Raw genomic sequence first — 25,924 nt, forward strand, 5'->3', positions numbered from 1 at the left:
ATAAGAAGGAGAAGGAGAAGGAGAGAGATAGAGATAGAAAGAGAGAGAGAGTGAGAGCCAAAGAGAGTGAGATAGACCGAGAGGGATAGATGGATAGAGAGAGAGAGAGAGATAGAGTAGAAGAAGAAGAGAGAGAGTGAGAGAGAGATAGATAGAAAGATAGATAGAGAGAGAGATAGAGGGAGGAGAGAGCTAGAGAGAGCGAGAGAGAGATAGGGAAGAATAAGAGGAAGGAGGAAAGAGAGTTGAATTTTGCATTTGCAACAAAAAAGAAGCCCCCGTCCCCTAGGACGGGGCCAAAAAACTACTATCATCCTCAAGGATGGACAAAAAAGCTTGAGGAATACATATGTTAGCCAGATCCCCTATATCCCAAACAAATGAGTCCTCAACCGCTACTTGAGCACAAAAATGAGCGGCCTGATTGAACTCCCTATAAGTATGAACAAAAAGAACTCTATGAAAGGACGTCAGCCAGTCAAACTCATGAGCATCCTCGGACCGAAGCTTCCAAACCTCCCGTTCCTTAACCTTCTGCATGAACTGGATGACGCTAGCGTTATCCCCCTCAATAATGACCCCATTAACCTCAAACATCCACTCTTGGAGGAGCTTCCCAATATATTGAATGGCCAACAACTCCACCCCAGTACTATCCCAATGTGTGATACACCATCCGGCCGCCACCACCAGAAAGCCCTGGTGATCCCGAATAATAATTGCGACCAGCATGACTGCGCCAAGCCCCCTCCACCATTAATTTTCAGCCACCCTGAAGGGGTGGGGGGGGGGACACCACAGACGGCGACAAAACAATCGTACGGATGAAGGGTCGAACGGCCCCAGGCGATATTTGAAAAAAAGAAGTCGGCGAGATGACTCCAGAATGCTGGTGGCCAAGATTAATGTGATCGACCGCCATCCATGTTCTTAGCGTTCCCTAAATTACTTCTAGCTTAAAAAAATTGCAGCCGCGGGTACAGACAACCACCAACGGTCACCGGGGCCATGGATAATTCTTCCAAACGCCGCTGGAAGCCCGAAGGGAGAAACACTGGGCGTGGACGACAGCCCAACCGGTGATCCAGGCACAAAACACATCTTTGCAGTTGCACGACCCGCAGCCGTGACCGTGAATCGCAGGGTCCCATCCCTGTGAGACCAAACCCGACCGGGCAAACATGACATCAGCACAAAGCTCACGCCCGATGACCATGAAGACAGTGGAAGAGATGAGACGAGAGAGAGAGAGAGAGAGGAGAGAAGAGGAGAGGAGAGAGAGAGAGGGAGAAGAGGAGCTGGGAGAGAGAGAAAAAAGAAGAAGAGACAAGAGTGTAAGAAGATAAAGAAAGAATAGACGCAAAGGAGAGGGACGAGAGAGAGAAGGAGGAAGTGAGATTGGGAGTGAGAAAAGGTGGATGTTTTTGAGAGTTTTTGGTTGGAGAAAGTCGAGAGGTTGAGAAGGAGAGGTTTTTTTAGAAGACGAGTAGGACTTTGAGAGGGCGAGATTTGATTTTTTTTTTTGACGAGAGAGAGAGCATTGAGAGAGAGAGAGAAGAGAGAGAGGAGAAGAAGAAGTAAGAAATAAAAGTAAGAAAAAAAGGAATGTTCGAGGAGTTGTTGTGAAGAGAGAGGAGAGAGAAGAAGAGAGAAGAAAAATAAGAAGAACAGAAGAAGGGAGGGAGAGAGAGAGGAGAGGGAGGGAGGAAGAGAAGAAGAGATAGGAGAAGGAGAGAGAGAGTAGAGAGAGAGGAGGAGACGGAGACAGAGGAAGAGAGCGAGAGTGGGTGGGACGGAGAGAGTGAGAGCGAAGAAAAGTGGAGTGGGGATAGGCGGAGAGATAGATAGACAGATGGAGAATTAGAGAGAGAGAGAAGGAGAGAGAAGGGAGAGAGAGAGAGAGGGAAAGGAGGAGGAGAGAGAAGGAAGGAGAGTAGAGAGAAAGAAGGAGATAGATAGGAGATAAGGGGGGCAGAATTTTTAGAGGGGAAGGGGAGAGAGAGATGAGGAGAAGGAGAGGAGGAGCGAGGGAGAGGAGGAGAGAGAGGAAAGAGAAGAGATGAGTGGATGAGAGATAGGAGAGAATAGAGGAAAGAGAGAAGAGGAGCAGCGGAGAGAGACAAGAAGAAGAGACCAGAGACGAGAAGAGCGATAGGGAGAGAGGAGAGATGAGAGAGATCGAGAAACAGAGAAGCAAGAAGAGAATAATGAGAAGGGAGAGGGGAAGAATAAGAGGAAGATAGTTAGCCACTACACACCACACACATATATATAATATATATTATATATATATATATATATATATGGAGACGAGAGAGAGGAGAGGACGAGAGAGAGGAGAGAGGGAGAGGGAGTAAATAGAGGTAGAGATTAGGAGAAATAGAAGGGGAGAGAGAGAGATGGAGGAGAGGAGGGAAAGCAAGTAGAGAAGAACAAGACATCAGAATTAAGCACGAAGAGAAGAGAGATAGAGATGGAGGGAAGAGAGAGGAGGAGAAGACGTGCAGAGAGAATTAATAGCGCAAGAGAGAAGAGATCAGAAGGGGAAGCAGAAGAATGAAGAGAATATATAATAATAGAAGGGGAGCGAGAGAAGAAAGGAGAAGAGGAAGAAGAAGGGATAGCGCGAAGGAGTAGATAGAGAGATAAAGAGTGAGAGGGTGAGAGGAGAGGAAGATAGATAGCTTGGATATAGAGAAAAGAAGTGGGAGAGAGAGAGGATGAGAGAGAGAGAGAGGGACGAGAGAGGATAGAATGAAGATAAAAGAGGAAGAGAAGAGAATTTAAGAAGAAGAGAGGAGAGAGAACAAAGATGAGAGAGTAGAGAGAGGAGAAAGAGCACAAGAGAGTGTAGATTAGAGCAAGAGAGAAAAAGAGAAGAAAGGAGAGTTTGAGGGAGAGATAGGAGAGAGAGGGAGAGAAGAAGTAGAGAAGATTTGATATGAGAGGAGATGAGAGGTCGAGAGAGAGAGAGAGAGGGAACGAGGAGACGAGAGAGGAGAGAGAAGCCAAATAATGAATAGGTAATGACAGCAAAGAGAGAGAGATAGAAGAGGTAGTGTGTGTAGAGGGGAGAGAGAGAGAATGAGATGTGAGAGAGAGGAGAAGAGGAGAAGGAAAGGGGGAGAGAGGAGAGAGAGGGGGAGAGAGGAGAGAAGAAGAATAATATATAATAAAAGAAGAAAGAAGAGCGAAGAGAGAGAGAGAGAGAAGAGGAGAGAGAGGAGACGAGCGGGACGAGCAGAGAGAAGAAGAAGAAAGAACAAGAAGAAAAGAAGAATAAGGAGAGAAGAGAGAGATGAGAGAGAGAGAGATTGTGTAAGAGAGAAAAGGGGGAGGTGGAAGTAGAAGAGGAGGGAGAGTAGTAGAGTACAAGAGGGAGAAGAAGGAGAGAGAAGAAGAAGAAGGAGAGAGAAGAGAGAGAGAGAGAAGGAAAGTGAGGATAAATAGTAGAGACGGTTAAAGAGAGTGAGAGAAGGGAGCAAGGGGGAGGAGAGAAGAGAGAGATTGAGAAGAGAGGAGAGCTGAGGGTCGAGAGATGAGAGAAAGGAGGAGAGGAAGAGAAGAATAAGAAGAAAGGAGAACAAGAAAAAAAAGGAAAAAGGAGAGAAGAGAGGAAAGAGAGAGAGTGTGCTGTGAAGAGAGAAAAGGGGGAGAGATGAGTGAATAGAGAAGGAGAGAGAGAGAGTAGTTAGAACAAGAAGAGAGAGAGATAGAGAAAGAAGAGAAGACGAGAAGACGAGAAGGAAAGTGAGATAAATAAATAGAGATGGTAAATATGAGTGATGGAGAGAGAACGAGAGGAGAAGGAGAGATAAATAGAGAACATAGGTGAACATAAATGATAGATGAGAAAAGAAAGAGAGAGAGAAAAAGAAGAGAAGGATGAGAGAGAGAAGAAGAGAGAGGAGAGAGAGAAGAGAGAGGAGACGAGACAGAATAAGAAAGGGGGCGAGAGAACGAAGAGAGAGAGAGATAGAGAGAGAAAAAAAGCAAGAGAAGAAGACAATAAAGATAAGGAAGAGAGAGAGAGAGAGGGAGGAGAGAGGATTAAAGAAGAAGGGAGAGATACGTTGAAGAGGAGAGAGAAAAAGAACAAGACAATAAAGAATAAGGAGAGATAGAGAGAGAGAGAGAGAGAGAGAGAAGAAGAAGGAGAGAGAGCGAGAGAGAGAGAGTGAGAGAAAGAAGGAGAGAGAGAGAGAGAGGGAGAGAGAAGGAGAGAGAAGGAGAGAGAGAGATAGAGACAAAGAGAGATGAGAGAGCAAGAGAGAGAGAGAGAGTGAGAGAGAGTAGAAGAAGAATAATAAGAAGAAGGGGGGAGAGAGAGAGAGAGAGAGTGTGACGTCCCATACATCTATAATGAAAGGATTCGTTAGACATTCTTCTTCTTATTCGATCTTTTTTTATCTTTCTACATTTCTCGCTCAGATCATACAAACATCCAGAATGATAATTGCATTAAAGAAAACAGATACATCAAAATACTATAATTCACATTAAGGCATTTCATATTTACAATACAAAATGAGCGTCCAAAAGAACATGTACAATAGCCACTCAGGCTACAAAATATTGCATGAACCAAAAACTACGAAAAACTATACAAGCGTCTGAAAGAAGCTTCACGCGGGGGGCTCTGCACTTGAAATCATTAACCATATATAATGAGCTTCAAAAAGCTCAGCAGGTCACCAAAAACCTACAACTGAAATCAAAGCATGGTATAGAAGCATTATGCATAAATCAATCAAATCAATATCAGTCCCTTACACATGATCATTAAATCGATGCAAATACGGAAATCAGTACAAAAACAAAAATCAATGCATAAACAATAGAATCCAAAATCATCAATGATAGAATTAGTGAACAGTAGAAAATCGCATAAAGCTCAATGATCTATCAGTGAACAGTAGAAAATCGCATAAAGCTCAATGAACCAGTACGTGAGTCAAATCTCTATATTAGTCGTCTTATCTATAACATCAGTCAAAGCAATGTAGTAGAATTGTATCAAAACATATACTTGCAATTCCAGTTATTCAATATCACTTGCTCAATAAATCATATGCAATCCAGTAATCTATATCACGTATATAATGTCAGTACAGTGAATCAGTAGTAGCAGCGTATGTATCAATATCAGCAACAATCCTGTAACGACATGAACGATTATGCAATAATAGTGAAATCATGTAGTAAAAGTAAATCCATACAGTAAAGATAAATCACAATTTAGTAAAGAAAATATTGTATCAAAAATATCCGTCAAATTAATATCGCATTACTCACAGCAATAAAATAATCAGGTCATTAAATAAAGAAATCAATTTCTGTCAATAATATCAGTCGATATGAAATCATATAAAACGATCAATTCAATACATTGTAAGGACGGTTGAAATCAAATCAATAAATCAATAATAATCATTAAAATCAATCAATACAATAAAAATCATATTCTATATCACGTGGTCAGTGTATCACATGTATCACACGTATCGGTCAGTATTCGATGTATCATGTGCTATAAGAACAATACAATGAATCAATATATCAGTGGATCAATAGTATCAGTATCAGTATCGGTATCGGTATCGGTATATCAATGAATCAATGGTATCAATGTCTATAGTATCAATGAATCAATAATATCGATATCCATAAGATCAATGAATCAATGAATCGATGCAATATCAATATCCATTTCAGTATCTATATTCGGTAACATGTACTGTATGAAATATCAATGAAGTCGTGCAATAACAGGAAACTCATAAATCCGTACAGTAAAGCCATTCAGTATCAATAAAACAATTCAATATCATTAAATCCATTCAAAATCCATAAATCAATTCCATATCAATTAATCAGTCAATATTGATAAATCAATAAATCCGTAATGAGATCATAAGGACAGTACTTTACACATGCATTCCAGTACAGTAATCTTACTCGACAAGTACAATCACTGGCTAGTAAGACGATTTTCAAGGTTAGTATGTTAGTAATCCGTTGACTATAATAGAGTCGTCACTCTTGCCCGTCGGCATAAACTTCTTATGACTTCATTATATCACGTGATGAATAAAGGATAACACCAAACCCTTTTTAAAGAAAAGCCTGTCGGCCCACCATCCTGACAGGTCAATCTTCAACCAACAGTTCAAACAGCCTTTATTCAACAAGTAAAATATATGGCTATTACGACATTTTTCAATCTTGAAATATCGAAGTATCGTTGTATCTGTTGGCTCAATAAGAGTCGTCACTTTTGTCTGTCGACAGAATAATCTCCTTATGATTCACAATATTCGTATCAATGATCAATAGAGGATATCGTCAAACCCTTTTTAAAGGAAAGCCCGTCAGCCCACCATCCTGTCAGGTCTATCAATTTTCAACCAACAGTTCAACCAATCTTTACTTGTCTTTCAGTAATAGTAGTATATTCAATATATCCACATTCATATACATCTCATTAATGTATTGCAATCAATAAACATGATTTAACTCAAAAGAAAAGAATCCTTAAAATATTGTACAGTCGACAGAAATTCCAAACAAAGTCAAAATGCACAATTATAAGAAATCGTGTAAAATAACGTTTCAAAATCTAACATAACTCAAAATATCCAGTAAAAACTTTTCAGAAAATACTCAAATCGTGCAAAATCATCATTTCTCTAACATACCAAAAGTTACGTAGTAAAAATTTCGTCAATACAAAGATAGGCTCATTTTTTTTGTAATGAAAACACAAAACTAAGCATAAAAACACCAAAACTCGAAATCTTCGAAATCAGAAATAGGATTCGAAGTCCTTACTGCTAGATAAAAAATTCTTCTAACTGCGGCACGGACAAAAAGCGCTCCGTGGCCTTCAAAATCAAGCCTTTTTCCTTCTCTTTTCCTCCTCTTTCTCTCTCCTACTTTTTCTCTCTTCCAAAAGATTCCAAAATATCTCAATCCAATATATATCCATGCAGATCGTCTCGGACGATCCCAAATCATCCCGGGACGATTTGCCCTATATACAAAATTCGTTTAGATGTGAACAGTTTTCGTCTCTGGACGGCTTGCCCTCTGGATAAATTTTATCCCGACAAACCAAATTTTGTCCTTGGACGAACCTCTCTATCCACAGATTCTGTACTGATCGTCCCGGACAATCCCACTTCGTACCGGACGATCCTGGAAGGAAAAATGGGCTTTAACAACCTCCCACCTTCTGAACAATGTCGTCCTCGACATTTTCATTAAGAGCTCAAATGCAAAATCGACAAACAAATTAGTTCAAACAAAACACGAATCAAATCAAAAAAATCGTACAAATCATATCGAAATCAATGAAAAATATCGTCGAATACAATAAGTTATAGAAAATAAACTCATACTAGTCATATTTTCAAGCATTGGAGGAACATCTTTCACATTTTTCAACTGTATGTTTTCAATCTAAACAGGTCCTTGTCTAAGTCCTGGACATTATACCATTTTATGTCCATAGGCACCATATTGAAAGCAGTCCTGTTCTCCGTTAACACTGTCCCACATGTCTCTTCCCACAACATACACAAACATTAATAGTCTTTGTTCTGCTACTTTCACCACTTTTCTTTTCACCACTTTTCTTAACACTACGTCCAGAATATTTTGCTAATTTATCGCTCACCATTTAAGCGACCATGTCAGCAAACTTTTTCATATTTCCAGATGTCATGGAAAAGTCAGTAGCTGATTCAACTTTCTTTCCTTTCTGATCCATTGGCCTGATCAATACAAATTCATTCAAATAAAATTCGTAGGTATAATAACAAAAATCAAACACGTAAAGCAAAACAAATCAAATAATGTAATCATCACTATAATTCTGGATATAAGCAAATCCTTTCACTACACTCATTCTGATACCAATTGTGACGTCCCAGACATCTATAATGAAAGGATTCATCTGACATTCTTCTTCTTATTCGATCTTTTTTTCTTTCTACATTTCTCGCTCATATCATACAAACATCCAGAATGATAATTGCATTAAAGAAAATAGATACATCAAAATACTATAATTCACATTAAGACATTTCATATTTACAATACAAAAGGAGCGTCCAAAAGAACATGTACAATAGCCACTTGGGCTACAAAATATTGCATGAACCAAAAACTATGAAAAACTATACAAGCGTCTGAAAGAAGCTTCACGCGGGAGGCTCTGCACCTGAAATCATTAACCACATATAATGAGCTTCAAACAGTCCAGCAGGTCACAAAAAACCTACAACTGAAATCAAAACACAGTACGAAAGTAATATGCATGTAAATCAATCAAATCAGTATCAGTCACTTGCACATGATCATTAAATCGATATAGATATGGAAATCAATACAAAAATAGAAATCAATGCATAAACAATAGAATTAAAAATCATCAGTGATAGAATCAGTGAATAGTAGAAAATCTCATAAAGCTCAATGAACCAGTACGTGAGTCAAATCTTTACAGTAGTCATCTTATCTATAACATCAGTCAAAACAATGTAGTAGAATTGTATCAAAACATACACTTACAATTCCAGTTATTCAATATCACTTGCTCAATAAATCATATGCAATCCAGTAATCTATATCACATACATAATGTCAGTACAGTGAATCAGTAGTAACAGCGTATGTATCAATATCAATAACAATCCTATGACAACATGAACGATTATGCTATAACAATGAAATCGTGTAGTAACAATAAATTCATACAGTAAAGATAAATCACAATTTAGTAAAGAAAACATTGTATCTAAAATATCCGTCAAATCAATATCACAACACTCACAGCAATAAAATCAATCAGATCATTAAATAAAGAAATCAATTTCGGTCAATAATATCAGTCGGTATGAAATCATATAAAACGATCAATTCAATACATCATAAGGATAGTTGAAACAAATGAATAATAACCATTAAAATCAATCAATACAGTAAAATTCATATTCTATATCACGTGGTCAGTGTATCACATGTATCACATGTATCGGTTAGTATTCGATGTATCACGTGCTATATGATCGGTACAATGAATCAATGTATCAGTGGATCAATAGTATCGATATCGGTATCGGTAGTATCAATGAATCAATGGTATCAATAAATCTATAGTATCGATGAATCAATAATATCGGTATCCATAAGATCAATGAATCAATGAATCGATGCAATATTAATATCCATATCAATATCTATATTCGATAACATGTACTGTATGAAATATCAATGAAATCCTGCAATAACAGGAAACTCATAAATCCGTACAATAAAGCCATTCAATATCAATAAAACAATTCAATATCAGTAAATCCATTCAAAATCCATAAATTAATTCTATATCAATTAATCAGTCAATATCGATAAATCAGTAAATCCGTAATGAGATCATAAGAACAGTACTTTACACATGCATTCCAGTTCAGTAGTCTTACTCGACAAGTACAATCACTAGCTATTAAGGCATTTTTCAAAGTTAGTATGTTAGTAATCCGTTGGCTATAATAGAGTCGTCACCCTTGTCCGTTGGCATAAACTCTTTATGACTCCCAATCATTGTATCACGTGATGAATAGAGGATAACACCAAACCCTTTTTAAAGGAAAGCCTGTCGGCCCACCATCCTGACAGGTCAATCTTCAACCAACGGTTCAACCATCCTTTATTCAACAAGTAAAAGACATAGTTATTACGACGATTTTCAATCTTGGAATATCGATGTATCGTTGTATCCGTTGGCTCAATAAGAGTCGTCACTCTTTCCTGTCGGCAGAATAATCTACTTATGACTCCCAATCGTTGTATCAATGATCAATAGAGGATATCGTCAAACCCTTTTTAAAGGAAAGCCCGTCGGCCCACCATCCTGTCAAGTCTATCAATCTCCAACCAACGGTTCAACTAGTCTTTACTTGTCTTTCAGTAATAGTAGCATATTCAATATATCCACATTCAATAAATAAAGTCTTTTCCTCCTCTCTCTCTCTCTCTCCTGCTTTTTCTCTATTCCAAAATATTCCAAAATATCTTAATCCAATATATATCCATGCAGATCGTCCCGGACGATCCCAAATCATCCCTGGACGATTTGCCCTCTGTACAAAATTCGTTCAGACGTGAACAGTTTTCGTCCCTGGACGGCTTGCCCTCTGGACAAATTTCGTCCCGACGAACCAAATTTCGTCCTGGGACGAACCTCTCTGTCCACAAATTCTGTACTGATCGTCCCGGACGATCCCACTTCGTTCCGGACGATCCTGGAAGGAAAAAGGGGCTTTCACAGAGAGAGATAAATAGAGAGAGAGAGAAAATTTCGTCCTGGGACGAACCTCTCTGTCCACAAATTCTGTACTGATCGTCCCGGACGATCCCACTTCGTTCCGGACGATCCTGGAAGGAAAAAGGGGCTTTCACAGAGAGAGATAAATAGAGAGAGAGAGAGGAGAGAGAGAGAGAGAGGGAGAGTGAGAGAGAGAGAGAGATAGAGAGAGATAGAGAGATAGAGAGAGAGTGTGAGAGAGAGAGTGTGAGAGAGAGAGAAGGGCAGAGAGAGAGAGAGAGAGAGAGATAATGTTTGTATTATTCGTTTATGATAATGTGCTTGGACTGTAACAATGAAAGTTTAAATCTATGCTGTATGGATTTGTATAGGATGTCAAAATAATTACTATCCCCGGGAAGGGTCGGTCCATGATTATGACAAAAAAAATTTTTGATACTTGGGAGCGCATAAACTTTCCAATTAAAGTGGTTTTAAGAACTCAATAGATGCATAAAGAAAAAAATGATTAAATAACCAGTCAATAGAAATAGCACAGCGAATGTCCGCCAGAAATGAACACATATTGCTACCCAAATTTCTATAGTAGAAATAACCGGCATTAACTTTCATAAAAATTTTCTGTCTATTTGTTAATCAATTAACTTGTTCATACCAGAGTTTTTCCAATGGAAAGTCAAAAAGTAGTTCAAAGCAACATTTTTATCGACCATATTTCATTGAAAAACCCACCAAAAAGACTTTTTTCCCATCAAATTTCAAGAGTTTTTGTGTTGGACGCGGCCCTGTAATTAGGAATTTTATTGTGGATGAAGAATATAAGGAAAAATGGATTAATAAAATTAGACCTATTATTTTTCCTTTTACAAGAAAAAAGAACTTCATTTGTTTCTTAACTCATGTTTGTAGAGAGCGAGAGAGTTACTTTGAGAAAGAGAGGAGAGAGAGAAGAAGAAGAAGGAGAGAGAGAGAGAGAGAAAGAGAGAGAGAAAGAGAGAGAGAGAGAGAGAGAGAGAGAGAGAGAGAGAGAGAGAGAAGAAGAGAACAAATGCAAACCTAAAGACAAGCATACCAGATTCCCAAAAAAATCCTCAATCAATGCAGCGTTCTGCTGAAACAACCTTGACTGAAAGTAAGCTTTTGATCTATGCAAGATCTGAGCAACAAAGGATATCATCTCAGCTGCAACACATCTTTCCTGTGCCATAGAAAATCACAATGATCTTTGTACGCAGTACAAAAAATATGTTTCACATAATAAAATTAAGGTGCTAAAGGTAGATAACACAACTTTCCTGTGTTACAGAAAATCAGTAATCTTCATAAGTGCCAGACCAAAACACGTTTCACATAATAAAATTAAGGTACTAGAGGTAGACAATTAAAGAAATAAGGGAAACATGAGAGGAGCAGAAGTGAGGATTCATGCACACGGGCATAAGTTAATTCTCACACTAAAGGATCGCATTTTCTTCGTTAACCATGCTTCAATTATATTGTCATTCTGAAAGGATTTTGCATGGTAATTTCAAGGTTCATTTTTTATCCTCTGCTATAAAATTTCATGGATACTCGGGTAAAAATGACAGTTAAAATCAAGCTTCTATTTCACAACAGAAAAAAGCATCTAAAGGATTGGATAGGATGAAAAATAGAATATTAAATATATGGTTTTGACATTAGAGGCAACAAGGACTTATTATGATAGGAGTGTAAATCAGTATTCACTACTATTTAAGATGAATGGGACTCAAAAGTATAGCAATTTACCAAAGATGATGAAGCTTGTAAAATAGGGAGGCATAGCTGACAGAATCAATGGATAGAAAGAACATAGAAGTTGTTTGCTTTGAATATATTTCCAAAACACGACTCAAAATGATATATCTGAAAGCGTAACTGCTGAAAGAAAATCATGAAGAAAAAATTTACGCTACAATCAAAAGGAATATAGGAAAACCCACAAAAGGTAATGAAAAGATAGAAAGATTGGCAGGGTAAGACTGAACAATCCATGGCTGATGCTTTCTTTTACAGGTGAAATTAATTATGTAAACTGTGAAGGTATAATGGTTTAAAGTTCTGACAAAGTAATAATAGAACATGCAAAGCGGAAGGAATAAAATAACTTATGAGAATCACAATCTGCCATATGACAACAATAATCTACAAGCATGCAACATACAATTTACAGTATAATTTTTGTCTAAATTAGGAAAGCAATGCTTTCATTATTAGGGCCAACTCCTCCCCAGGGACTGCATTAGTGGGAACTTAATGAGAAAAATATGTTTTAATATTTTAACTAACTGATCTAATGATATGTAAATCAAGTATCAAATCAATCAAAAGCCCTAACCCTTTTTAGATTAAATCTCAGAATAGCCCTATGATTACTCACATATGGACAATTAAATATCAGAGTACCATATTTCTATAATTTAGCCTGATAACTTTACAAAATTGATACAAAATGATCCTTCATGTATAAATTATGATACAAAACTGATCCTAATTTAGTCCCTTGTTGACCTCAATACTAGTGTCGGGATCGCGTCGACCGTTCAAGGTGAATTTCGAAAGCAAAAGAGCGCGAAATCGTGCAAAAACTCACCTGACGCGTGCGACCGAAAACCCAAAATCATCGAGATGACCTCCGTTCGCGAAACGGACAGCGCCGATGCGTCCGGAGCAACGGAAACAGCTAAGATTGACACCCATATTGATGGGGGTCGTCGGTCAGCAAAAATTTAAATTTTGGACGCGCGAATTGAGGAGACGACGTGTGCGAGCGGCGATGTGGCCAAAAAAAACTCGATGCTAGATTAAAAAAAAAATATTTTTATTGTGCAATTTAATTAAAAAATTTTAGAAAAAAAGAGAGAGAAAAAGAGCTTTTAAATAAAAAAAAGAATTTTTTTTAAATAAAAAATCCCTAATATATCCCCACTTAACCTCATAACCCTCCTCACTCTCCAAACCGCCAAATCCACGATTCCCCCTCTCATCTCACGCTCTTCCTCACGCCAAGGAGCCACCGGCCTCCCTCCAAGCTCTCCAAGCAAGGAAAATCTCTCCTTCTTTCTCTCTTTTCTTCTTCTTCCTCCATTCATCTTCCTCTCCCTTCTCCTTCCTCTCCTTCATCTTCATCTTCTTCCTCCACCACAATCTCAACAAACCTACAAAACCCTAAACCTAATCTTTTTTTTTCTTCGCATTCACTCACCAAACCACCCACATCCTTTCACAAAAAATATTCCTACACATATCCTACACCCACCCAATAAAAAAATTCATCATCTCTCATTTTCTCTCTCTAACCTAGAGAGAGAAAATTTTCTCTCTAGAATGAGAGTGAAATCTCTTTATGAATGGCTCTATCTTCACCCCAAGCATCTCCCCTCTCCACCATGCCTCCAAATTCCTTCCCTAGAGAGAGAAAAAAATTTCCCTTCTCTCTTTCTCTCTCCAAAAATTAAGAGAAGAGAGATTTTCTCTCTCTAACCTCACTCTCCCAATCTCCTACACACCCTAAGCCTCTTCCATAAAAAAACCATCAAATCCTCTATTTCCCTCTCTTTCTCTCTCTAGAAAAAGAGCTCTCTTCTTTTTTTTCTCTACACTTTATTTTAAATAAAAGAAAAGCATAAATGATTAATTAAATTGCACAAATATTTTTAAAAAAAATTTAAATTGTGCATCGCAGGTCTCCCACCGTCGCCGTCATCCGTCATCGCCGCCTCGATTGCTGCACACCCAAGATAAAAAGCCGACACTAGTATTTTTCATTTCTATGCAAGAAATAAGTACTCGTGACCGCTTTTCTTAGCGAGCGGGAATTAAAACTGCGGCCGCGGTGTCACCCGACACCTACCGTGACTGCTTTTCTTGGCAGGTGGGAAGGCCTTACACACTCCGATGCAGCCCCCTACGCGGGGACGACACCGTTGTGCTGCCGAATTTTTATTTAAAAATATTGAGGACTTAAACAAAAAGTTGAATGTGAACTCATGCAAAAGACTTGATTTGAACTCAAGTGAACTTACCATTTATACCACACTCAGTTTGAACTCATACTTGAACTTGCAAGATGAACAATGGCATGACTTGAACATTTGAAATATTTGAGTTGGACTATAAGAAATACTCACATAAGACTTGAACTCAACATTGGTTTGAACTCGGAGGACAACAAAAGATTTATGTTAAAATCTCTATGACTATAATTTGTTCATAATCGAATGAAAGGATTTATGTGGAATCATCATACATGTTGCAATCCCTCTTGTAAGCATGATCTCACTTCTAAGTGATAAAGAATTTGTGAAGGCTTGTGATGAGCCAAAGGACTACAAAATGAAATTAGTGGTATTCATATCAATCAACTAACAAGTTTATGATAAATTTTAAAAAGAAAAGCTACTAGTGAATATGATTGTTGAAGAAGGGCAATAACCCATACATGATTGTGAGCATGAATATAAATTTCTTATAAAGCACAATAACTTATTTGTGGGAGCAAGATCAGTATGATGTGCATGAATTCCTAACCAAATGCAAATGAGTAATAATCCACTTACAATCGTATGCAATGAGTATGTGGAAATGCATTCAAGTGGATAACAATGAGCAAGTAGATAGAGTTCACAAAAAAAAATATCAAGAGCTCGAACTTGATAGATTGGAACTCAAATGATTGGGATCTTGATTTGAACATTGAATGAATGAAACTCAAGCAAAGAATTCAAACTCAAATGGCTTCTAATGAACATAATGTGAATAAGTGAGAACATGTACTTACTATATACATGAAAATTCACTTTCAAGCAAATTACAAAGAGACTTGAGAATGATTGTAGGTGATAAAAGAGCTTGTAATGCAACAACCTATTCAATGCTACAACAAAAGATCTTCAACTCACACAAAAGCATCACGAAGTATATAATTGCCAACATGATTCACTTATAGATCACATAGCTTAAGAGAATGAATGATATGGTCACAAGGAAGCATGTGGAGCCTTCGAAACTTCATAAGTCACCTTCAAATGACGATGACTTGTGTGTAGCATCCATATCAGTTATGCAAGCATGATCACCTACAAATGATGATGTTTAGTGTGTAGCATTCATAGCAATCCTACAATCAAAAGTATGAGGCTTCCAATAAAATATTGAGAACCTTCATGTTAATCAAGATGCTAATACCAACCAACACTGGAAGAAAACTAGCAAGCAAATGACGACAAAAGCTCAAAATGTACGTCATATGTTACTCAAAAGTGAGGATGAAGGGCCATAACGCATACAAGGAATATGCAGTGAATATGGTGATTTATCAAGAATCACATATGCTTGAAGCTAACGCCCACAAGCAAATCATTCAATGTCGATTTGCACACAAGCATGTTGATCTACTCGCAAGTAGTGATAGCAGAAATGTCGCAAGACTGCAACAAATACAAATTCTTATAGATCGCTGTCAAAGACCCTTCAAACAAACATAGAAGAGTTTTCAATCATATAGTAGTCCATTTATGTGATGATGATTAATGTACAATGGATGCAAGCTCCTACAAGACAAAAAGCAGGAGATTCGTTAGTGTACTACAATCTTCTTGCACAAATCATGTAAGTAGTGCACAACAGTCTACCTGTACAAAGCAGCAAACAATTCAATCCACAAGCTGTTACAATCCACCACCGGATCCGCAACTTCTATACAAGCGGACAGAAGGCGTTCCATGAATATTCTAAAATACCCTCGCACATACACTGTAGTTTGTACACACTAGGTACACTAAAAAAGGGTATACAATCAACACCCGCATGGGCCCCGACAAGCGTGTTATTGGTACACATGTGACGTCTAGGGATGTTGTGCGGGTCGATAAGTGAATTTAAGTTCGAATCCGATCCTACTATGCAAATCAATAGATGTCGACAGGGTTCGAACCTTCAAACAAATATATATGGTTGTGGGGACCGGTGTATTTATTTTAATACATTCATATTAAACCTTCAAGGCCTATAATCAAGAGAATTCACTAAATAAAAACATAAAGCTTATGAAAGATCCTCCTAATCAGATAAATAGGAATAGACAAGGTTCAAACCATTGGATAAATATGCGGTCACGAATTTGACCGGAATATTTATTTCACACATTAATATCAGGCCTTCAAAGCTTTCAACAAAGAAAATTCACCAACAAAAATACAAAGCCTACGGAGAACTCGATCCTCAGTCAATAGGTTGGCTGAGTTGACAATGTTAAGTTCATAAGAGAAATGACTCCACACCCCGATGATGGCCGTGTTGAATAAAAAATTTTAACCGGAGGGGTCAACTACAAAATTCAAAATGCCAGTCAAATATCCAAAAATCCAAAAAAAAATCTCAAAATTCAAAATATTTAAAATTGAAATAAATTATTTAACACTTAAAGCAAAATCCATCCACCCTCCGCAAAAAAGTTTGTCGAGGTGGACAAATTCGAATATAACTTCAGCTCACAAAGAGCCAAATGCCTAGTCGAAAATATCACTAGAATCCATTCTCAACCAATCTCCTATCAATAAGGACGTGGTACGTGTCCTCAAACCGGCGGTTCACCGCCAAATGGCACCGCAGGATAAACGGTTATGACCCGGGGCCCTCTGAACCTAGTGGTTTTGCCGCCAAATGGCACCATGAAATACCGGTTATGGTCAGCGTCAATACGTCCATTATTGGCATCAAATCATTGAGATATGAATCAATATTATATGATTGATAGGGCACAAAGCCCTTTGTTAGCTAAAGTGGATTCAGATTTGTCCCCTTAGGCAAGCATTCACCCCAGGTCTACAAGGTACCCTTGGACGAAGCAACCCATGGCTGCCGACAAGGATTCTTCTGTCAGGTTGGGTCGACTACCTCCTCTGACTAAGTAGACCAGGGACCACGATGGCCCGGGACGACGGAACCATGGGATCTTGATCGGGACTATCATCCATTTCCCCACCATCCGCTTTAAATGCAAGATGGTGAAATTTCCATTTTTAAATATCAAATATCCCAACTTTCCAAATTTTTAAGATTCCAAACATTCAAATTCCAAATCTCCAAATCCTAATCTTATTGCTGCTAATATATGCCAGATAACACGTATTCTATACGTATCTGATTGACGACTAGCCTTAATCGAAAGTTCTCTCCCGTGATCGGGAGGGGTAATTAACTAAAGCGGCTTGCGCCTATAGGAAACCAGAACTCAGATTATAAAGTCCTCGCAAAATGAGGGCGAAATCTCTGGGTAGTGTCTTATCTACAAACCCATCTGCCTTCCAAAATTTACCCCGGAATTTATCAGTTAAAACTCCCTCGCCGAATAAAAAGAAAAAGCGAGCGGAGACCGGGGCCGAATTTTCGGAGCCCACATCCCTCAACTATATAAAATTGCTCCTACTATAGTTCCTAGGAACCATTTTGGATTAGTTTTATATAGTTGAGGGATTAAAAGGAAAAAAATAAGATACAGGACTATATGAAGAAAATATAACACTCTTGGCCTAATTAGCCAGAAGAATAAATGAGGGACCTCTCTTTGGGATGTACCCTCTTTTTTTTTAAATAAGATTAATGATTTTCTTACCTAGGTGTAACCTACATTAAAGGTTACTTGTTGATTTGGAAATTGGAAACTATAAGCCAGTATTATTGGATTAATTTTTCATTTAACAAAATGAAACTTGCATACAACTAGTAGAATCATTTTGAAAAGCTTCAAAGTCTGGGGCTATAAAAAAATGATCTCAATTTAGCCCCTCATATATACAAAATCGATCCGAATTTATTCCTTAATGAAGCATTTAGGATCAAATTTGTAGAGCTAAGTTAAATTGAAAAAAAAAATGTGATACTCTGGGACTATACAACAACAGTAACATCAAGCCTTTGTCCCACTACGTGGGGTCGGCTACATGAATCCTTTTTCGCCATTGTGTACGGTTAAAAGTCAAATTCTCATTTAAATCTAATACTCTGGGACTATATTGTAGAAAAATGTAATATGCTCAAAAAATATTAGAGGGACCATTTTGGAATTTAAACTCTTTTTTTTCAATAAGAATTAATATTTTTTTTTACCTTAGATGTATTTTTTATAGAAACTTGCATTGAAGTTTACCTGTTGATATGGAAACTATATCCTAGTATTATTGGATTAGTTTTTCTTTTGATAGAAAGAAACTTGCGTATAAACAGTAGGTCATTCTGAATAGCTTCAAATGCATTCTTGAAGAATGAAACTATTAGAAGCAGGAAAATAGAAATGGCACAATTTGAAGAAATAGTTTCAGGAAGTAGTGTAGCTTATGAGAAATTTGCTAAGGAGGAACTTGACTAGTTCTCCAGTAAAACACCACAATCCATTTGGGCTAGGAAAAGAAATAAAATAGAAGATATGTGCTATGGATGCATTAAGTGATTTTGGTGATGATGAAGGTGGTTGATTTTGGCGTCTAATCCACTGATCACAATCTTGAATAATTTTTTACAAGGAAGACTTGAGTCAAGCTAGAGAAAATAAAGAAGAAGGAAGCATCAATTAGAAGGATGGTGAATATAGAATGCATTAGTTTAGGAGAATATTTCTTAAAGTACTAGGGCTTTACAAATACGCTAAGAAGGTTACTTACCACTTTGATAAGAGTCCCGCTCGCCAAGTACCTCAAAAATAAAATAATAGAATATTCCAAAGAGCTGGCAGATGCCCTGCAATCAGATATTCAATGAGAACAAGAAAGCAAGTATCCAAGAATCCTCCAATAAAGAGGTATAATCATCAGGTGGGAAAAACTGGCATACCTTGAAAAAGTCAACATTAACAATTTCTAATTCTGCATTAGGCTCGCATATTTGTCCATTAATCTGATAAATGTGATTTGATGATTGTAGTTATGATGATTGAATAGTATTAAGGTCTTAAATTTAGCAAATACGGAATGTACCTCAATAAACAAATGGATGAACCTGTTTGTGCTGAAACCTCATCATCGTTCCAACATGCAGATCTGGTTTTTGGGTGAGTAAGCTTTGATATTCTACAATCATCAAGGTATAATGAAACAACAATTTTGGTATCCACTGAGATACCGAAGACCCATTAACTAATGCCTGAAAACTTGATAGTTGTTTGGAACCATTTGATAGTTTTGAAGAAAACGGGTTTTCAATACTAAGCCAATAACAAAACCCATCATTCTGCTTCCCATTGTAAACCACATCAGAACTTTTCTTGGACTAAATTGTACAGGCAGCTAAAGAATTGCTTGAAGAAGGAACAATCAAGGGAGCGCCATCACCAATGAGGCCAGCCAAACTAATTAGTTGCATAGTCTCTGGAGATAACTTCATCCAATTCTCCCTCTCCAATACCATTTTAAGTACCTGATAGTAACAAAATTTTCAGTGATGAATGAAATATTGAATTCATTTAGCCACATGACTAAGAAAGGTTGAACAAAATCATGTCTCACACTAGATGAGATGGGCATGCAGTAATGCAACAAGAATGTTTCAAACATTTATTAAGAAAATTAAAAGATATAGTTTTATTCAAAATTACATTTTTTAACATTCAAGGATGTCCATTGGAAGAGTCTCTATTTTATCATTAAGAACAAAAATATGATTGAAATGTAGCACTTCTTTAAAACTAACACAAAACTGTTGCTCTTAATAAGGATGCATTGGAAATAAAAGCCCCAACCAACTTTAAGAAAGCTAATGATGGTGATTAAGGACTTTATAAGAAAATTGAGGATCAGTTATTCTAATATCACTGCAAATGAGATCGACTTTATAGGTGCCATAAATTCCAGAAATAAAATAAAAAATGGAAAAAGAAATATCAAATCAACATAGGCAAACTTGCAGGCATAACAAGATAAATGAAAGAAATTGCCTCCGAGAGTAGAAAACTGAACTGCTGAATTATTAGAGGATTATTAACATACATAAACATTTTTCTGTGAAATGCTGCAACATAGTTTTCAGAAATACTTTTTAATCTGTTCCTGAACTCAGTTGCCTGTAATCCACAGAATGCTTCACCAGCCAATATGAAAACATTTAGATCTTCATAGTTCTGCAGAAACTGGAATGTACTAGTTGAGTAAACAACGGGAGATGAGAGTAACACGGATGCACGACTTGTTGCAACTTCTATGTAAAGTTTGTGCAACAAATGAAGTGGCATCTTTTTCTCAAATGATAGAAAGAAGAATTACAACTTGATGTTGAAGTGCTGCTATCACATGCATCTAAAGATGACATAAAGGAACTTGAAACTGTAGAACCGAGATTTTCTGTAGTATCATCAACAGATGAACATTGTGTACCACAATCAGCTGATGGTGAGCCAATCTCTCTTGGTACTAATCAAGAAGCATCACTTAAACCACTTAGATCTACATCACTTTCAACACCTTTTGAGCTCCGAGAAGTACGAATGTTCTTCGATGCATTGTTTGAAGTTGGATAAAAAATATACTGCGAAAGGAATCAAGCTTCAGACAGAAAAGAAACAAAAGATGAATACTCAAAATGGTTTAGCCAGTCAAATTATCATGAACTGTTCAATTCGCGTAAGCAAGGCAGGAACGGATTGTCGGACGGTAGGTCAAATATCTAATTCCTAAAACTATCACCTTAACATTTGAAAGAGTCTCTAAAACATCAAATTGAAAACACATAAATATAAAATAAGGCATAACCATAAAATTACTTTTCCTCAGACGCTCCTCTCCTACGATAAACATTGCCACCCCTTTTACTCATTTTAATTTACCTAAACTTACCTGAAAAATATTAACAACTAACATTAAGCTGAAGCTCAGTAAGTAAAACACAATTCTAAACTAAAGTAATCAAGGCAAACTGAACAATATCCTAAATGCCAATTTCATTGGAATATAACATAATTTGATTTCTTAATAACATGCCATTAAACATATCATATCATAAAATTCATATCATTTATTTTCATTTCCATATTCATATCAATATAGTTAGCTTTCTCATTTCGTATATATTATAATCGTCACATGAGCCACCGTCTAGTACCATAAAAGTACTCTTTTACCATTTACTCTTTTACCATTTACTTTTTCGTGAGATCGTCCGGGACGATCGTGAGATCGTCCGGAACGATCGTGTAAATTTTCAATCGTCCAGTTCATTTTCAGAGCGAAGTTCCGGCTGATCATCTGTGTTTTGAACTGATCGTACAGGACGATATTATTATCATCCTGGACGATAAAGTCGGTAACTTGCATTTATTGAGCTCCTTTGAAGCTCTTCTATTGCTATTTTTCAACTTTTTTTAACATCCTTGGCTGCTGTCTTGACCTTAGAAAACCTAAAGGAGAGAGAGAGAAAGGGAGAAGGAGAAAAAGAGAGAGGATCTTGTGAGGGGAAGCTTGTGAGGGAGTTCACAAGGGTTGCTCCAAGCATTGTTCCACTTCTTCTTCCCTAGAGTCTCTTGTCCTTGGAAGGGTTGGGAGAGGTAAGCTTCAACGACCGATCGAGGTTCTATGTCTGCTTCAGGAGAAAGCAAAAGGAGTGAGGTTCTCTGCCTTGTCGGGGGTGGCAAAAAGGAGGTGTTTTGTAAGGGCTTCTCCGCCTAGCTGTGGGGGCTAAAGAAGAGTCACGTTGGTAGTGCAATACTCGGAAGGCGCCTCCGAGGACTGGACATAGGTCAAGTTGACCGAACAACTATAAACCCTTGTGTTCTTTTTACTGCTTTCGCACTTTAATTTTCCGCACTTGCTAACTTGAGAGAAACAAAAGTATTACTGAAATAAAGAACCATGTATACTTACCTGAATGTTTTCAAACTTTAACATCTTTTTAAAATCTCAAACTTTGTTGAAGATCCCAATACTCGTCTCAACTTCCACTGTTTAAATAACATTAATAAGATTTTAAACCTTCAACTTAGAGTTCTCAATCCTAAAATAATAGCATTAATTCATATTCTTTTTATTATGTTCTAATCTACCCTCAACATTTCTAAAGGTTCTCTTCTCCCTCTTTTTCTCTCTAATTTAAAACATAAAGCATATAACAATTCTAAAATCTCTTTTTTTTTTCAAATTAAATAATTTAATCAAATTAACTCTTTACCCTAACCTAAAATTATTTAAAATAATTCATATTTTCGGATTTAAATTAAATTAAAATTATAAAAATAGCATTTTGAGAGAAATCTCAAAATTTCATCATTAGAATACTACTACAATCCTTAGAAATAATTTTTGTTAAGAGATTTCATAAAAATCAACGTTTGGGAAAAACCCTAATTTTAAATTCACAAATTTTTCTTATAAAACTTAAATGAAATTCCATAATTTTTTTTTCCAAAAATCATTAGGAAACATCTTGGTGAAGGTATTTTGAAAGAAAACAATTTTTGGAGAAAACCCTAAAATTTCTCTTTCAAAAATCTAAGGAAAAAGAGAGAGATTCTTAATTCTAATCATACCTTGACTCCCCCTTAATCTTCTCTTAAGATTCTCCAACTTTGGCCGTCGGAAACCGCCCCCAAAAGTTGTCGTCGAAGCTACCCGAGGGTTCCCTTCCACGCACCTCTTTCGTTCAACCAAATCGTGTGTGAAATGAGATTGCTTAATACAGAGAAAGGGAAAATGCCAAAAGACTCATATGCCCTTACATAAATAGATTTGGCTTAAGAAACACTTAGGGGTACAATTGGCATTTAGAAACTTCTAAATTTTATAATTCCTAAAATATACATAATTAAATATAGGTTCTATACATCAAATTGATCAGAATTTTACGTAAAATTTTATAAAATTAATTCTGTCAAAATCCGACAACTTCGAAATTTTCACTTAGAACTCATCGCGATGCATTGAAAAGCGTGTGCGGTCTAAAACGACATTTTTTAGGTTTACATCATCATCCAAGTAGCATCCACCAACATGCAAGATGAAGATGCCAACACAGTGTTGCTCATAATATTTGGAACAGCAAAGACCAGAAAAATGAAAAAGATAAATAGAAATATTTCGAACTTTAAACAAATATTCTTTAAATCCTTAACCTAGTATAACCATGTAGTAATGATAGGTGTATAACCTACACTTCAACGCACAATTCAACATATAAACTCTTTTGTTGAAAACATATGAACATCCAAATTCATAAAATGAATTACAAACCGAAACTGACCTTTATCAAACCATTTAGGCACGGCAAAAAAGGGTTATGTAAGAATTCAAGTTTGAAATTGCAAGCTCGAACTATTATTTCTTTTCTATACCAATATTTATAGAGAATATACAAGGTTGTAAGAGATTTGCAGGCAGGGAAAAAAACAAGAGTTTAGAAAAGAGAAGTTAAAAAGTTTTTGAAGAAACCAAGTATTTGAAGAAAACAACAGATTAAATGAAATCAAATTACCTATTTACCTGTCTTTTTGGATTAAAACTCATGATTGTGTAATATGAACACATCAAATTGAACAAGCTGTCCAGTGTTTTCAACAAACAATATCGAAATTTTGATTCAGGTATGTGCTCACAGAGATCGCTGTAGTTGAATATGTAGAAACTATAGAGAATATTATACCCATATATGAATTTACAAAAAAATAATTACAAGAAAGGACAAAAATTGCCCAAGCTGTCATGCAAAATAAATTGGCATAGTTCATTTGCACCACAAATGTAAAAAGTATAAAGACTACTACAACAAAAATATCAAGCCTTTGTCCAACTATGTGGGGTCGGCTACATGAATCTTTTTTCTCCATTGTGTCCAATTAAAAGTCAAATTCTACTTTAAATCTAATAAAGAAATATCATTTCTAAAATTGTCTAACAATATCTTTTTAGGTCAACCTCTACCTTTCTTAATATAAGTTAAATCTAAACCTCTACTTTCCTAATCAGGTCATTGGAAAGCCGTCGTTTTATGTGACCAAACCATCTAAGGCGACTCTCTCTAATCTTATCTTCCACTGGAGCTACTCCAACCTTTTCATGTATATGCTCATTTCGTGTAACACCCCACAGTACCCCTTAACAGTATCGAGAATATTACAAACAAAAACATAATATTTTCATCAATCCATCAATTGACACTTTTAAACATTTGAAAGACTTTCATATGAGATCTAACATTTTATATTCATCACATCAACGGAAGCACAATGATTTTATACTTTAACAAGACATTTATAGAGCCACTAAGGAAATCAAAATAAGTCCAAAGTAATACAACATTGAATTGCTTACTAACCTCAAGAGTATAATTCATAACTAAGATAAACATTAACATAGAATTTTAAATACTTGAAACTTAATCTTCTTTCACTTGTTCCTTGTCCTTTCCTATAAAGACAGCCAATAAGAAAATACTCATGAGCTATGAGGCTCAAATAAGCTATGCAAAATTAAATAACAATAAAAATGAAATGATAAAATGAAATACAATATTGAGCTAATCATTAAATCAACTTATAATTGTAAAGCATCAAAAACATTATATTGAACATCATCTTTTGTGTCATTTGAGATAGATACTGAATATTTAATGTTTTAAAAGATTTGACAATATTTTAACATATTCAATAGAGCCCAAGTAAACCTGGCATTATCACCATTGAATTTCATAGAGATCCCTTTTGCCTCTTTAGGGATCCCTTTTGCCCCACCTGCTATACAAATATCCATTTCCTTGGGGTCCCTTTTGCCCCATCTACAATTCAGGTTTCATGTTGGGTCCTTTTTGCCCACTTGATAATGTAGAAATCATAATATAAAATAACCAATCTTTATTAAATAAATATTTAATAACTCTCATATTCATAATTATATATGTTACCACTTATATAAATGTACAAGTGTTGCAAGAAGAGTTTGACATGCATTATCTAACAAATGCAAACTTCTTTCTTTAACATATTATCAAAAAGATTGAAATAACATACTTGATCAAATATCAATTTCACTTTTCCACCTAAATAAATTTGTTTATACATGAATACCTCAATGCAATCTCTTGGTTATATGCAAATTCTCATGGTTACTATGCAAGTATTCGTAATGCATTGAATTACTTAAACTATTGAAAAGACATAATAAATATATTAAAAATCAGTAATTAACTTTATATAACTTACTTGCTTGAATGGTCTCTTCCAAACCTACACCACGTAACCTTCTCCTTTGATACACTAACCCAAAACCCTCTTTCTGCATAAATATGCGAATAATACTACAATACGAATAAATTATCATTTTTTAGAAATGTTACTAAATTTAGATAACATAAAAGATAACAATAAATAGTACACTTCTTACTTTCTTTCTTTTCCTTCACTTCTATATTATTCTTCTTCTTCTTCCAATCTAACTGTTTAATCTTCCATCATTGTTTCCATCATTAGTTTGCATAAATTACAATTATTACATAGTTCTACATTAATCCTATACCAAACATAATAACAATTTTCAGAAAGTATACCTGTACAACAAAATTTCCTTACATATGCAGTGCTGAATTCCTCTTGTTAAATTCCTTTCT

At 36.3% G+C, this 25,924-nt stretch overlaps 1 long non-coding RNA gene across 5 annotated transcripts in view; it reads right to left on the minus strand.

Moving 5' to 3' along the window:
- Positions 1-4,228: 4,228 nt before the first annotated feature.
- LOC114579652 overlaps positions 4,229-25,924 on the minus strand; it is a 40,306-nt gene continuing 18,610 nt past the window's right edge. The window contains exons 2-7 of one of the 5 annotated variants that reach the window (XR_003700755.1): positions 20,329-20,863; positions 19,321-19,759; positions 19,178-19,240; positions 19,009-19,084; positions 11,400-11,525; positions 4,229-8,224 (exon numbers count right to left, since the gene is read on the minus strand). This is a non-coding gene — a long non-coding RNA (uncharacterized LOC114579652). Of the gene's footprint in view, positions 8,225-10,570; positions 11,113-11,146; positions 11,526-19,008; positions 19,085-19,177; positions 19,241-19,320; positions 19,760-20,328; positions 20,864-24,637; positions 24,730-25,924 lie in introns of those variants that run through there. The other 4 variants (XR_003700754.1, XR_003700753.1, XR_003700752.1 and 1 more) reach the window with 4 other exon arrangements.

This window comes from Dendrobium catenatum, unplaced genomic scaffold, assembly GCF_001605985.2.
Source record: "Dendrobium catenatum unplaced genomic scaffold, ASM160598v2 fragScaff_scaffold_607, whole genome shotgun sequence".
NCBI classification, from domain to species: Eukaryota; Viridiplantae; Streptophyta; class Magnoliopsida; order Asparagales; family Orchidaceae; genus Dendrobium; species Dendrobium catenatum.